This window comes from Microtus oregoni, unplaced genomic scaffold, assembly GCF_018167655.1.
Source record: "Microtus oregoni isolate MIOR12 unplaced genomic scaffold, Mior012 000012F_ref0000307, whole genome shotgun sequence".
In the NCBI taxonomy this organism is placed as follows: Eukaryota; Metazoa; Chordata; class Mammalia; order Rodentia; family Cricetidae; genus Microtus; species Microtus oregoni.
This window is the reverse complement of record NW_024543071.1, coordinates 9,710,134-9,723,373: the sequence shown is the minus strand read 5'-3', so window position 1 is coordinate 9,723,373 and position 13,240 is coordinate 9,710,134.

The window sequence follows — 13,240 nt, the reverse complement described above, 5'->3', positions numbered from 1 at the left end:
TAGATTCCTTAAAATTCTTACTGTATACTAAGGTGATAAAGGATGTCAACAAATATGCCAGGAATAAATGAGTGACAGGTATGGTCTGAACAACTTGTTAGATCTGAAAGACTATATAGGTGGCCCACTTTAGTAGAACTAAAGCCAAAAGATCAACAGGACAATCTCATGAGTGTCTACATTTCTCACAAAGGACCTATGTGAAAGGAAACAGTGCTTAAAAATCAAACTTTCAAAAATATAGAAGTAGTATAAAAATATATGAGTGAGTATATATTAACTGTGTTCAATGATGAGCATCCTTACAGATGGAGAGTAGTATGAAAAACTCCTAACCACTGAACTGCATAACACCAGCCATGCTGTACAATTTATAATGGCAATTTGGTTGAAAGAGAAAGGATAATCTAAAACAGCAATAAATATGTAGAATGTTTTCAGACATTGTCATTGTGCTTTGTATGAGGATCCTTGCTTCATGTTATCAAATGCCTAGGTAGGCTAATTTATTAAAGTCACAATTTGCAGGTTAGAAAAAATAAAACTCTAGAAACTATTTGTCTAAGGTTGTATGACTAATGAGATGGAATTAAATAATCAATTTTAAGACATTTGAAGATATCATTCATATGGCTAACAAACACATTTTTCTTCATAACAATAGTATCAGACACCAATCACTTCAAAAGATTTGAAGCACTCATGAGTAGAACAATGACAGAATTCAGTGGAGAAATTGGGGTGAGAGCTGATTGAAAAGTACATTATCCTCATGAGTTCAATACCATACCCTAAGATATTTAAGAACACATCACATGAAGTTGTTGTAAGTTTAGAAATCACTTGCTGAAAAAGCTAAGATTGCTTGTTTGGCAGGTTTTGCAAAGGAAAGAATGGTTATATCTCAAAGGTAATAGCTGGTCTTTCTTAAAACAAGATTTTATTAATTCTTTGAGGATTTTATACAACGTATTTTTCTCATATCCATTCACTCCCCTTTCCATTCTCTTTATAACCACTCCCCGCTTCCCTGTACTGATGATGTTAGCTGTTTTAGTCTTGTTGAGAGGACTTGGAAGACAAAGGCAGGAGAAGTGAAGAAATAAGCCGCAGAAGTATTTATGGAGGATAAGAGAAAAGAAAGTAAAGGAGGAAGAGAAGAAGAAAGAGGGAGGGCTAAAGAAAAAGGAAGAAAGGATGAAAGAGGGAAGAAGGGAGGATGAAAGGGAACATAATTGAAATGTTCATTCAAACAGCCTTAACAATTTATTTGAAGATATTCCCAGTAAATTGTAAACTTTAACTCAAATGTAGTTTCTTAAAAGTAGATGTTGCTTGCAATTTGTTTTGCCTTTGGTATGATGTAGAATGTATACTATTTCCTTTTTTTTCAAGTTTTACCCGTGTATGTTCTGCAGATAAACACTATGAATTTAGGATGTATAATATGTGGATCTAAACATATCACCTATGAAATAATTATTGTACCAAAGCTAATTAACATGTCAGTTATTTACTTCACACTTTCCACCATTAATATTTCCACTGGTGATTAAATCTGAGATCTTCTCAGCATTCCAACTTACTGTACATCATCAGATTTTCAATAGATCTTGAAAAGGTGCTTATAAGTATTGTTTTGACCTGGGAATCAACATTTCCATTCTTTCCTTTTCTATTAGCCTCTGAATCCCCATTGCGACCTGTTTTTGTGAATTTTGCTTTTCTAGATTTCATGCTTTGTTTATCTTCCTCACTATCCAAAGTCTTCCACTTTTATCCATATTTTAACAAATGGTCATATAGTACATTTTCATGACTTCATATTACATTAGTAATATAATATTATAATAACATATGCACATATCATTGGTTTAACCATTTGTCTATCAATAAAGATCATTTTTCTTGATCTTCGTAACTGTGTATAACGCTATAAAGAACATGCATGTATCTCTTTTATGTACTGGTTCCTTTGATACAAAGAAGGATTGGGGTTAGCTGGGCCATAGTGTGTTCTATTTTCATTAATGCATTGTTTTGAGGAAATACCATGTTGATTTCCATGATTTCCATGATTGATTCCAACAATCAATTGGTTCCAACAATAATATTGAGGTTAACAGCATACCTATTTTTTCCTCTCTATACACTCACCAATATTGTTTATCTACTGAATAACTATGACCATGCTAATAGATATTGAATTATTACAGAATGATTTTTAAAGAAAATTTTGATTTTCTGTTTTTTTTCTGTTAAATTCAATGATGCATTAGCTCATTGCTAGCAGGCCTGATCCTCAACACTGTGTTTTTAATGATGTTTCTAAGTGTTTAAACAATTAGATGGAGGTGAAATTAATAAGCAAAATTAATTTTCTTCATTTGCCAGTCTGACAGGCAACAATGTCTTTCACCAAATAAATAGGAATCAAAACAATGACTTCTCTTTGATAAAAATTAGAACAGTCTCAATTTTGAGACACTTTTCTGTATGATTATCCAGATTAAAAACATTGTTTGAGTGGTTTTTAATATTATCTATTAATTTAAAAATTCCCCAGGTAATTTTAAGAAAATAAAGCAACTGAGAGCTTAAAAGACAACTTGGCATCTCTGTTTTTCTATAAGACTCAAGTTCAGTTTCAGACACCTGTGTCAGGCAGCTTACAGTGCCTGTTAACTCCACATATCCACATACACAAACACACACACACACACACACACACACACACACACACACACACCAGATACACCCACAAATGGAGAAAATATTTTTTTATCATTTTTTAAGAAAAGAAGTTATGAATGTAGAATTCTTTTGAAAGTTATATTTCTACTTCCTTTCTCTTTACTGCCCTGTTCCTATAACAGTCCAACTCCTAAGCTGAAATTCAAAACCTCATGATAATGTGAAACCCCAGGGCTCAGAAACATTGACAGCAACAACCATGTCATGAAACGTCTTCTCTCCATTTCAGGAATGACTTCAAGTTCAAATGCTAGGGTAAGGATACTGTGATAAGGTAGAATAAACAGGTTCTATAGTAATCAAATCAGAACTGTCAGACAAAGCCTTTGTTCTTCAATGATGATGAGAAAATGGACAATTATGGGAGCATACGTTTGTATTTTCAGTGTTTTGTAGATTTAAGTATGGAGCTTTTGAGTTGAAGACCATCCTGAGCTACATCATAAGAGCTTGTGACCAGTGAATAAAGACATAAAACAAGAATGAAAATGTTAAAAGAAATGTTAAGAATTCAACAGAATTGACACAAAAAATCTCATTTCCAAAAACTGTAAAAGACAAGCTTTGATATCTGCTGGACTGTCTGTCTGCTAGGCTCCTTACATGACAACAAGTGTATGGCATGAGTAATAACTTCCATACAAACACTGAATTCAAACCTATAGTCTCTCGGGAAAGTCACTTTAGAATATACTAGCATTTTCTAGTGGGTTATTGTATTCTGTGCTTAGAATTCATGGCATATCTGTGTTTCAGAGTTTTTGTTTTTGTTCTTTGTTGTTGTTGTTCTGTTTTGTTTTCTTTTTGATACATGATTTCTTTGTGTAGACTTGGCTGTCTTAGAACTCACTCTATAGACCAGTCTGGCCTTGAACTCACAAAGATCCACCTACCCCTGACTACCCAGTTCAGGGGTAAAGGCATGCACTACCACTATGATGTGAGTTCATAGTTCTTTAACAAATAGTCCTGAAAGAGCAGGCACACATTGATATAAAACAGATATGCCTTACTGGCTTTGTTCCTCTGATAAAATGTCACCACTATCCACTCAAAGAATGTTACAGGTGAAATTAAGAGCAGGTGGAAGTATAGAAGTCCAGTAAGCACCTTTGAGTAAATCCTGCAGGAAATTAAATATAATTCCTACCTGGAAGCAGGTTTCTTTTGAAGTAGTTTTATTTCTAGTAGTGCCAATTGTCTCTTATAGTCCTATCTCAAAAAGCATTGAAATTATTCTGTCTGTGTGATACCATCATAGTGTATGGTAGAAAGGGGGCACGACAATTGTCCCCAATTTAAAGCCAGCATGGGCTCTATAGTGATTTTTAAGGCCAGTCTAGATACAGCGTCAGACTTTGAAAACAAAACAAAGTAAAATATTACCATTCATCCCTACTTACCTAATCCTATATTATGGAATGCAGGCTAGAAGTACAATGTGCTTTTGAGATCCCCATTCTTCTCACTCTTTCCAGTGTTCCAGATACTTTTTCCCCTGAAGCCTGCACTGATCTTTCTGACCATTGCTTTTTAGTAGTTTAGAGACTGATTCAAGTGTAACCAGTTATTAAAATATAGAGCAAATGCTTCCTCCTGATTCCTAAATCCATCCACAGCCCTAGCTAATTCAAATATCTTTGACTCAAGCGCAATAGGTGGTATAGATGCAAATTCTAAGCCTGGCAGTGTAATGTAAACTCCCTGGCCTAAATGAGTCATTTTTGTGATCTGAAAATAAAGTCTTAGAGTTTTTCTGACTTGGCTAGTGAAGTCTTCTGATTTTCACACCCCTCCACAATTCAAACTTGAACCATCAAAATGTTGTTGGCATTCACGGAGGAAAGTTTCCAAGGAAAGTAATCTGGGTACTCACAGTAATGTCTCCATAGATGTCCAAGTAGTGACTTTATTGGCAGTTTCAAAGCAACATTTTGGACATGCCCCAAAGCAAGCAATTCTGTAAAGTGAGATTCAAAGTCTGATCAAATTGATGAGGCAGCTACATCTTGACTTCAGTGTGACGAGCCTGTGTGAAGAAAGCATCAGGAAAATAACACAGCTTTCATTTATTCCTGGCAACAGTGAGCTTTGTAACAAGTGCCAGTTATTTTCTGGAAGGTGCTAGCTGTTGGAAAATTTCTTCTTCAGGAGAAATTTTAATTTCTTTCCTGCTTAGGATAAGCTACTTTTCTCAGCCTGACCTGGGGTCAAAGCACCTGAAATTACAATTTCTAGAGTCTATTTTTATGTCTGTGAGCTTTATAGGTACACTAATCATTTCATCTTCAGATTGACAAATAGCTATACTAAGGATATCAGTAATACGTCTGCCACGAAATCCAGCTTTCTCATAGGGAGAGTGAGTGACCTTGAAGAAAATTTACATCATACTTTCAATTCTGCCCCATCCCTCCAACATCACCACTATTAATCCTTAAGGTAGCATTCATTGCATCTATTAATTAACCTTTAGAAGATTAAAGAGCTCTAAGGATAGTTTTCAATTAAAATATGAACCAAATCAGTTGTCTCAGTGGTAGGTTTCAGCTCAGTGTTATAATTGCACCATTTCCTTCTCATTTACTCCAGTCTCCCCTCACTCTTTTGAGCCTGTTCTGTACACTCTCTTCTACCTTCCTGGAAGAACCCCTTCTGCCTCTAAACCCCTATGTCTGCTGTCATCTGATTTATTTGTGAGACAACTTGCTTTAGATATGCTCACTCTCATAAACTAAAGTTAATGAATATCTTTGAATGTATGCAATTTGGATGAACCTACTATGTCGAGGGAGAAGGTGCCACTGATAATTCAATGTAGTCTTATAAGATGAGAATGTGTTTCTAGAACCTAGTACTTAATGGCTATCATCATTTAAGTGTTCAAACATCACCTAAGAAGCCTGACTAGAAAATTAGAGTAATAAAATTTGAGCTTTGAGCTTTAGCATTACATTCCTTAGACCAGTGGTTCTCAACCTTCCTAATACTGGGACCAATCAATACATTCCTCAGGTTGTAGTGGTCATAAAGCATAAAATTATTTCTGTTGTTACTTCAAAACTGTAATTTTGCTACTGTTATGAATCATAGTGTAAATATCTGTGTTTTTCGACAGTTTTAGGAGACCCCTGAGAAAGGGTCTTTCGAACTTCCAAAAGTGTCCCTATCCACAGATTGAAAATCATTGCCTTACGATGAAAGGAGACAGAGACAGAGACCCACATGGGAGCACCGAACAGAAATCTCAAGGTCCAAATCAGGAGCAGAAGGAGACGGAGCACGAGCAAGGAACTCAGGACCACGAGGGGTGCACCCACACACTGAGACAATGGGGATGTTCTATCGGGAATTCACCAAGGCCAGCTGGCCTAGGTCTGAAAAAGCATGGGATAAATCCGGACTAGCTGAACATAGTGGACAATGAGGAATACTGAGAACTCAAGAACAATTGCAGTGGGTTTTTGATCCTACTGCACGTACTGGCTTTGTGGGAGCCTAGGCAGTTTGGATGCTCACCTTACGAGACCTGGATAGAGGTGGGCGGTCCTTGGGCTTCCCACAAGTCAGGGAACCCTGATTGCTCTTCGAGCAGATGAGGGAGGGGGACTTGATCGGGAGAGGGGGAGGGAAATGGGAAGCGGTTGCGGGGAGGAGGCAGAAATCCTTAATAAATAAATAAATTAAAAAATAAAAAATAAAAAAAAAAAGAAAATCATTGCCTTAGACTAAGTTCTTACTATTTTAATACCTGAAACACCACATGTAATTGTTAGAGGCTTTTCAAAATCTTAGTTTCCTGTCTTTGAAACGAGAAATATTGTCGCAAAATAACTGTCACAGTTTTATTAGTAGATGCAAAGCCTGAACAGATACTTAAGAACAAATTCAACTTCCTTAGCTGTCAGGGAAATGCAAATCAAAACAACTCTGATATACCATCTTACACCTGTCATGTGGCAGGAGCTCCTTCTGCTCCTTCAAGCAATGCTGAGATACCGGCCCATTGGGGCGTGGTCTCTTTCTTTCTTTAAAAAAGCAGCCACTGCCCTCCACTTACTCTCTAGCTTTTGACTCTGCTTCCTGCGACTAGGCTCCTTTCCTGATCATGCAGAGGGCTGTTGTCTGGGACGGTGATCTGTAAGATTTTCCCCTTTAAATAAATAACCATTCTATTAATCATAATTCCAAACTGGTGTGGGATTGTTTGTGAATTACGCCTTCACTGTCAGAATGACTATGATAACAAAAAAATAAAATAAAATAAAACGATGATAGCTTAAGCTGGAGAGGATCTGGAGTAAGGGGAACACTCATCGCTGGTGGGAATGCAAACTGGTGCAACCACTGTGGAAATTAGCATGGTTGTTTCTCAACCTACCCCAGGATCCAGCAATACTACTCTAGGGAATATACCCAAAAGATGCTCAAACATACTACAAAAGCATTTGGTCAACTATGTTCATAGCAGAATTATTTGTAATAGGCAGAACCTGGAAGAAAAAAAAAACCTAGATGCCCCTCAGCTGAAGAATATATAAAGAAAGTGTGGCACATTAACTTCTCAGTGGAAAAAAAAATAGCAATTAAGGAATAAATTAGTATTTTGAAGAACAACTATACTGTTATATTTATAGAATCACTATTCACAGCAGCCAAAACATTACATGAACAGATAGATGGATGAGAATGTGACATCAATATATGATGGAAGTATGCTCAGCCAGGAAAAATAAAATTTCATTATTTGTGACATGGAGATATTTGGAAGATTTCACATTAAAGGAAGCAATCCAGACATTAACAAAAATATATTCCACATATTTTCCGTGTAAAGAAATGATAAATGAGTAAAATGATGAATATGCTAATATTCTGTATTTTGTCATTATGCATTGAATTTATGAATCTAAATATCACATACTCTATTGATAGGCAAACCTTTTTTTGAGCCAGTCAAAACGAAAAGGATTGCTAGCATGCAGAAACAAGCAGCCCCTGCCTACTTCCTGAGTTATAACCACTTTTAAAAAACTACTTTTCAAGTTCCTAGCCACTCAACCAAAAAGTCTAGATGTTAAAACCTTTGCTTCTAGTCCAGTAAGTACTTGAATAAACCTTTTTCAGAGGATGACCTCCTCCAAATAATAAACCAGATCATTTTTTTTCAGGAAAAGTGTCAATTATGGCCATTTTTGGAAGATGCAAGGTTAAAATAATAGGATAGCTTAATTGGCACAAACGAAAAAATAATAATAATAAAAAAACCTGTCTAAGTCTTCCTCAATACTGGAAGTTCATAAATGTCTCCAGTGTTTATAAAAGTTGTGACCTATAGTCATGGCCTACGAGAATACATTCATCAAAAACACATAGTGTAGGCTCATAAAAATAATTATAAAATGACTTGGGTCTCTTTATGTATTTCTTTTAAACAAATACCATAGTAGTCACTTCTATGCACTCTGTGATTCCCTTTTAAAAGTTTCCCACGCCACTACATTACATAGGCAAATCTCTACATACATGAGAAAAATAATTTTCTGTAAAAACTCTATAATAAATGGGGGAACAGTGACTTCCCTTCCCCAGTTCTTCCACTCCTTGTCTCCTCAGAGGCTTCTTGGGCACATAGGATAATAAAAGTGATTAGAAAAGCAGAGAAAAGCCTCTTTAATCCTCATGGGGAATTGACAAACATAAAATTTATCCTTATTCAACAATATCCAAAAGATATGAAGATCTCAAACAGCTAGACATCAAAGAGACAAATAATCCAATTAATAATCAGGTACAGATCAAAACAGAATTCTCAGAAGAGGAATCTCAAATGGCCGAGAATCTCAAAGAAAAGTTGATCATCCTTAACAATCAGGGAAATAAAACTAAAAATGACACTGAAATTTTGCCTTACACCTGTCAGAACTACTAAGATCAAAAGCACAAGTGACAGCTCATGTTGGCTAGGATGTGGAACAAGGGGAATACTCCTCCATTACTAGTGGGAGTGCAATCTTGTACAGACACTATGAAAATCAATATGGCAGTTTCTCAGAAAATTGAGAACTGATGTACCTAAAGATCCAGCTATGGGCTTGTGGGCATATATCCAATAGAAACTCGATCCTACTACAAGATCCCTTGCTTAACTATGTTCACAGTAGCTTTATAAGTAGTAGTAGCCAGACACCAGAAACAACCTAGATACCCCTCAACCCAGTAATGGATAAAAATGTGTGGTACTTGTACACAATGAAATATTGCTCAGCTGTAAAAACAATGACTTTAGCAAATTTGCTGGCAAATGGATGGGTTTGAAAAGATCATCCTGAGTGGGGTAACCCAGACCCAGAAAGAAAAGCAAACAAGGTATGTATTAACTTATAAGGGGCTATTAGCCTAATGTGAAGGATAACCATGCTACAATCCACAAACCCAAAGAATTTAAGTAACAAGAGGGCTCAAGGAGGCAAGGCACATAAATATCACTGCAAAGAGGAAATAAAAAAAGACATCATTGTTGGGTGGAGGAGGGGTATGGATGCAGGGGTAGGAATGGGAACAGGAAGGATCAGGTCGGTGAAAGATGGAGGGACACAGTACTGGGAGAGACAACTAGAATCTGGGAGCATCCCTGGAAAGAGCTAGAAACCTAGTGTGATGGAAATTCTATGAGGATGACTCTAGCTAAGATTCCAAGCCAAGTGGGATAGAGTGCCTAAACGGACCATCTCCTATAACCAAGCAAGACTTTCAGTGGAAGAATTGGGAAACCAAGTCAGCCATTAAATCTTTAACTTACAATTTTTTTCAACCTTCAAGATGTGCTGGGGTAAAGGAAGAGCAGAAATTGTGGGAGTGGATAACCAATGACTGGTCCAGTTTGAGATTCATACCATGTGAGGGAGCTCATCCCTTAGAGCCAGGAACCAGAGACAAGATAGCATAGAGACCTAGGATAGAACCAAACAGGACTGGCAAAAAAAAAAAAAGAGAAGTAATTGAAATGATTCCTAGTGATATTATGCTATACTCATAGATTTGTGCCTGATCCAATTATCATCAAAGAGGCTTCATTCAGCAAAAGGTGGAAACAGAAGCAGAGCCTCACTGCCAAAGATTAGGTGGACCTCAGGGTTTCTTGTGGAAGGTATTTGTTTTGGAGCCAGTGGGGTTAAGTACAATACAAGAAAACCTAAGGTATCATTGTACTTGCCTCTTAGAGGCTTACAGAGACTGAACCCAGAACAAAGGCTTTTTGCCTGTATGTTACAGTTGTGCAATTTGGTCTTCTTGTGGTACTACTAATAGTAGAAGCAGGAGCTGTCTCTTACTCTGTTGACTGCTTTGGGGACCCTTTCCTTCTACCATATTGTCTCATCCAGTGTTAGAGGAAGTGCCTAGTTGCCCTGCAGCCTGATATGCCATGACTGGTTGACATGCATGGAAGCTCTGCTCTTTTCTGAGAAGAAACAGAAAAGGAAGAGTGAATGGGGATAACTGGGAGGACGGGGTGAGAGGAAAGTTTGATCAAGATGTAAAAGCAATAAATAATCAAATAAACAAAAGTGCAACATTTGCCTGATATTTGGATTTTTCATGACCTCATTATTTCATTTTACTTTCTATCCAGAAAGAGAGTAGTTGAAATATAGCACTCCCATTCAGTGAAACAATGGAAATTCCTATTCCAAACTCTCCTTAATTCCAAAGAGTAATTTCAAGGTCTTATTCATTATCCCCATTAAGTGCTGAATGCCCAAGAATGATATATGAGTTTAAACCTACAGAATTCAAAATAGAAGGGGACTGTAGTTTCCTTTGTATCAGAGTGCTGATAGTTGCTTAAAGAACACTGAGGGGTCATTTATTTCAATAGCATCTCATTTCCACTTTCAGTTTGCAGTAAAGTGCTGTAAGCAAATTTCAGTTGGTAAATATTGATCCATTATCTCTAATTTTGATTGGAAAAATTTTTTCTCCTCACTCTCCTGTTGGAGTGTGCTTAGATTATGAAGTACTGTCAGCACACATAATGCCTGACTCCAGCATTTCCTTATCCTACTTCACCTATAAGTTAAAAAAAAAGGAGTGTTGAGGAATTTTGTGCTTCTCTGTGCAAGGAACATAAGCCGTAAAACTATTTTATGAAAATTCAGCAATAGTATTACTATTGGTCAATGTGATTTAGTTCCTTTTCTGATTGACCTTTTTCAAAATCATGGATTAGTTACTTACCAATACATTGAGCGACTGACTTTCATTCATTAGAATGATTTCTACTTTTATAATTTAGGATTAATGGCGCCTTTTAGATCAACAACAAAATAATGATTAAGAAACTGAAGATCAAAGCAAAGTCATATCCCATTCACATTAGATTGTGAGCAGACGACACTGACAAGTGGTAAACCTGCCCTCTCAGGGTAACATCAGTCTAGAAAATGCATCAAAACGTGCATTAGGTTCAAGTGAATGAAGCATTTAGATAGAAGATAAATTCAACAGAGACTTATTGAGAATAAAAGAAGGTATTTGCACGTTAACTGCATTTACGTATTATGGGGTATTGAACTAAAATAGTACACAATCAAAATATTAGAATAGGAAAAAGATAAAACAATTCCTAGGGTTACGGGAGAAAAACTTGCTAAACTTTGCTTTTATCTATGTATACTATTTGAGGGTTTGTGTTTATTTTTCCCAGAAATAACTCAATTACCATCTTAAATTTAATACGTGTCTTTAAGGAACTCTAAAATATATTTGCTAGTAATGTTTACTCTTAGTTAAGTGAGAGTGATAAGCCAGATGAATGAATTTGAACTCTTTATGGGAATTGTCTGATGAACTATGAACACGTTGCTAGGAAACTAGAAATCATACCTGTGCCCTTTTTAGATCCTCAAGAAAAGAAGAAACAATATGATAGTTCTCTGCAAACAATTCAATAACTGGGGAGCCCACAAGGAGCTATAGCAGTTGAGAAGACTGTGGGAAAATAGTAAACGGCAACAGATTGGGTTTTCGTCTTGAACTTTTTTCCAACCATCATTTATCGTCTCTAGTCCAAAGTGTACCATTGGCCGGTAAATACTAAAGACCTTGACGTGTGAATAACTAGAAGCTTCCATGGCAATCAATCATAATTTTGACCTCTATGACCCCAAAAGAAGCCAATGATCCTAAAGATGTATGATTTGTTGTTTGCACAATATTGAACTCTCTGGGAAAACTATTTAGGCAAATTTAATTAGAAAACTTTCAATTGACAAGAACATGAAGGATAGCACATCCAAAATTCATGTGGTATTATGATCTTAATGGGTAATTATGTGATGATTATCTGTCACTGCACAGCACATAAAACCAAACTAGGAATATTGATTCTTTTTTTACCATTTTTGTGAGACACTAGTAATCATCTAAAACAGATTTTTCTTGTTATGGAATAATCTTTCTGTACACTGTGAAGATCTCTTTTCCAAAGTGCCTTTCGCTTGGCTTAATAAAAGGCTGTCTGGCCTATAACTAGGGATGAAGTGGTTAGGCAGGGGAGACTAAGAGGACACTGGGAAGAAGGGTGGGGTAGTGGGAGACTTGAGTCAGACACAGAGGAAGCAGGAGATGCATATACTTTTTTTGAAAAAAAGGTACTGCCACAAGTAGAGCGTGGATAAGAAATATGGATTAGTTTAATATGTAAGAACTAGTTAGTAGTAAGCCTAAGCTCTTAGCCAAACACTTACAATTAATAATATATCTCCATGTTGTTATTTGAGAGCTGGATGATGGGAGAGAGCTGACTGGTGGGACACAGAAAAGTCTGCATCCAAAATCCAGGGGCTATCATATTGTCACTAATCTTATATCCCTCAAATTTATTTTGACTCCTTAAAATTGTTTTTAAAGTATAAATTTTATCTTACAATTAGACTTTCTGTTTTGATGTTAATGATCATGTAAAGTGCTAACTAATTCTAACCTTAGGCTTCATTGAAAACTTCCTATTTGCCTCAGTGGTGTTGAATGGTATATGTTGGAAGAAAAACAAAATACAAAACAAAAAAAACAATTTTTTCTTTGGGTTGCTTTGGTTTCATGAACTTGAGATGTTTAAGATCCCAATAAAAATATTGTCTTATGGTTTGCTGAAAGGCCTTAAAAATAATTCTTAGACCTAATATCCAAAAGGTTGTTCTTTAGCTGGTGTGTGTTTTAAATCTGTTTTGTGTAGTGTTCAATAAATAATCTCTTCTTCAGGAGCAGGAGAGGCAATCTGATGGAAGTAAGAAACATCACTTGTATGACTGAAGTGAAAAAGGTGAGTTAAATACTGGGTGAAAATCACTATTCATGTCTTGCCTGCCTATCTGGAGAAGCATTCTTGTTAAAGGAGAATGCCTTATGAAAGAGAAAGTATATAACACCTAGAACTTCCTTTATCCTGTCTCAAGAACCCAGGGATCAGGCATTCACAAGCTAT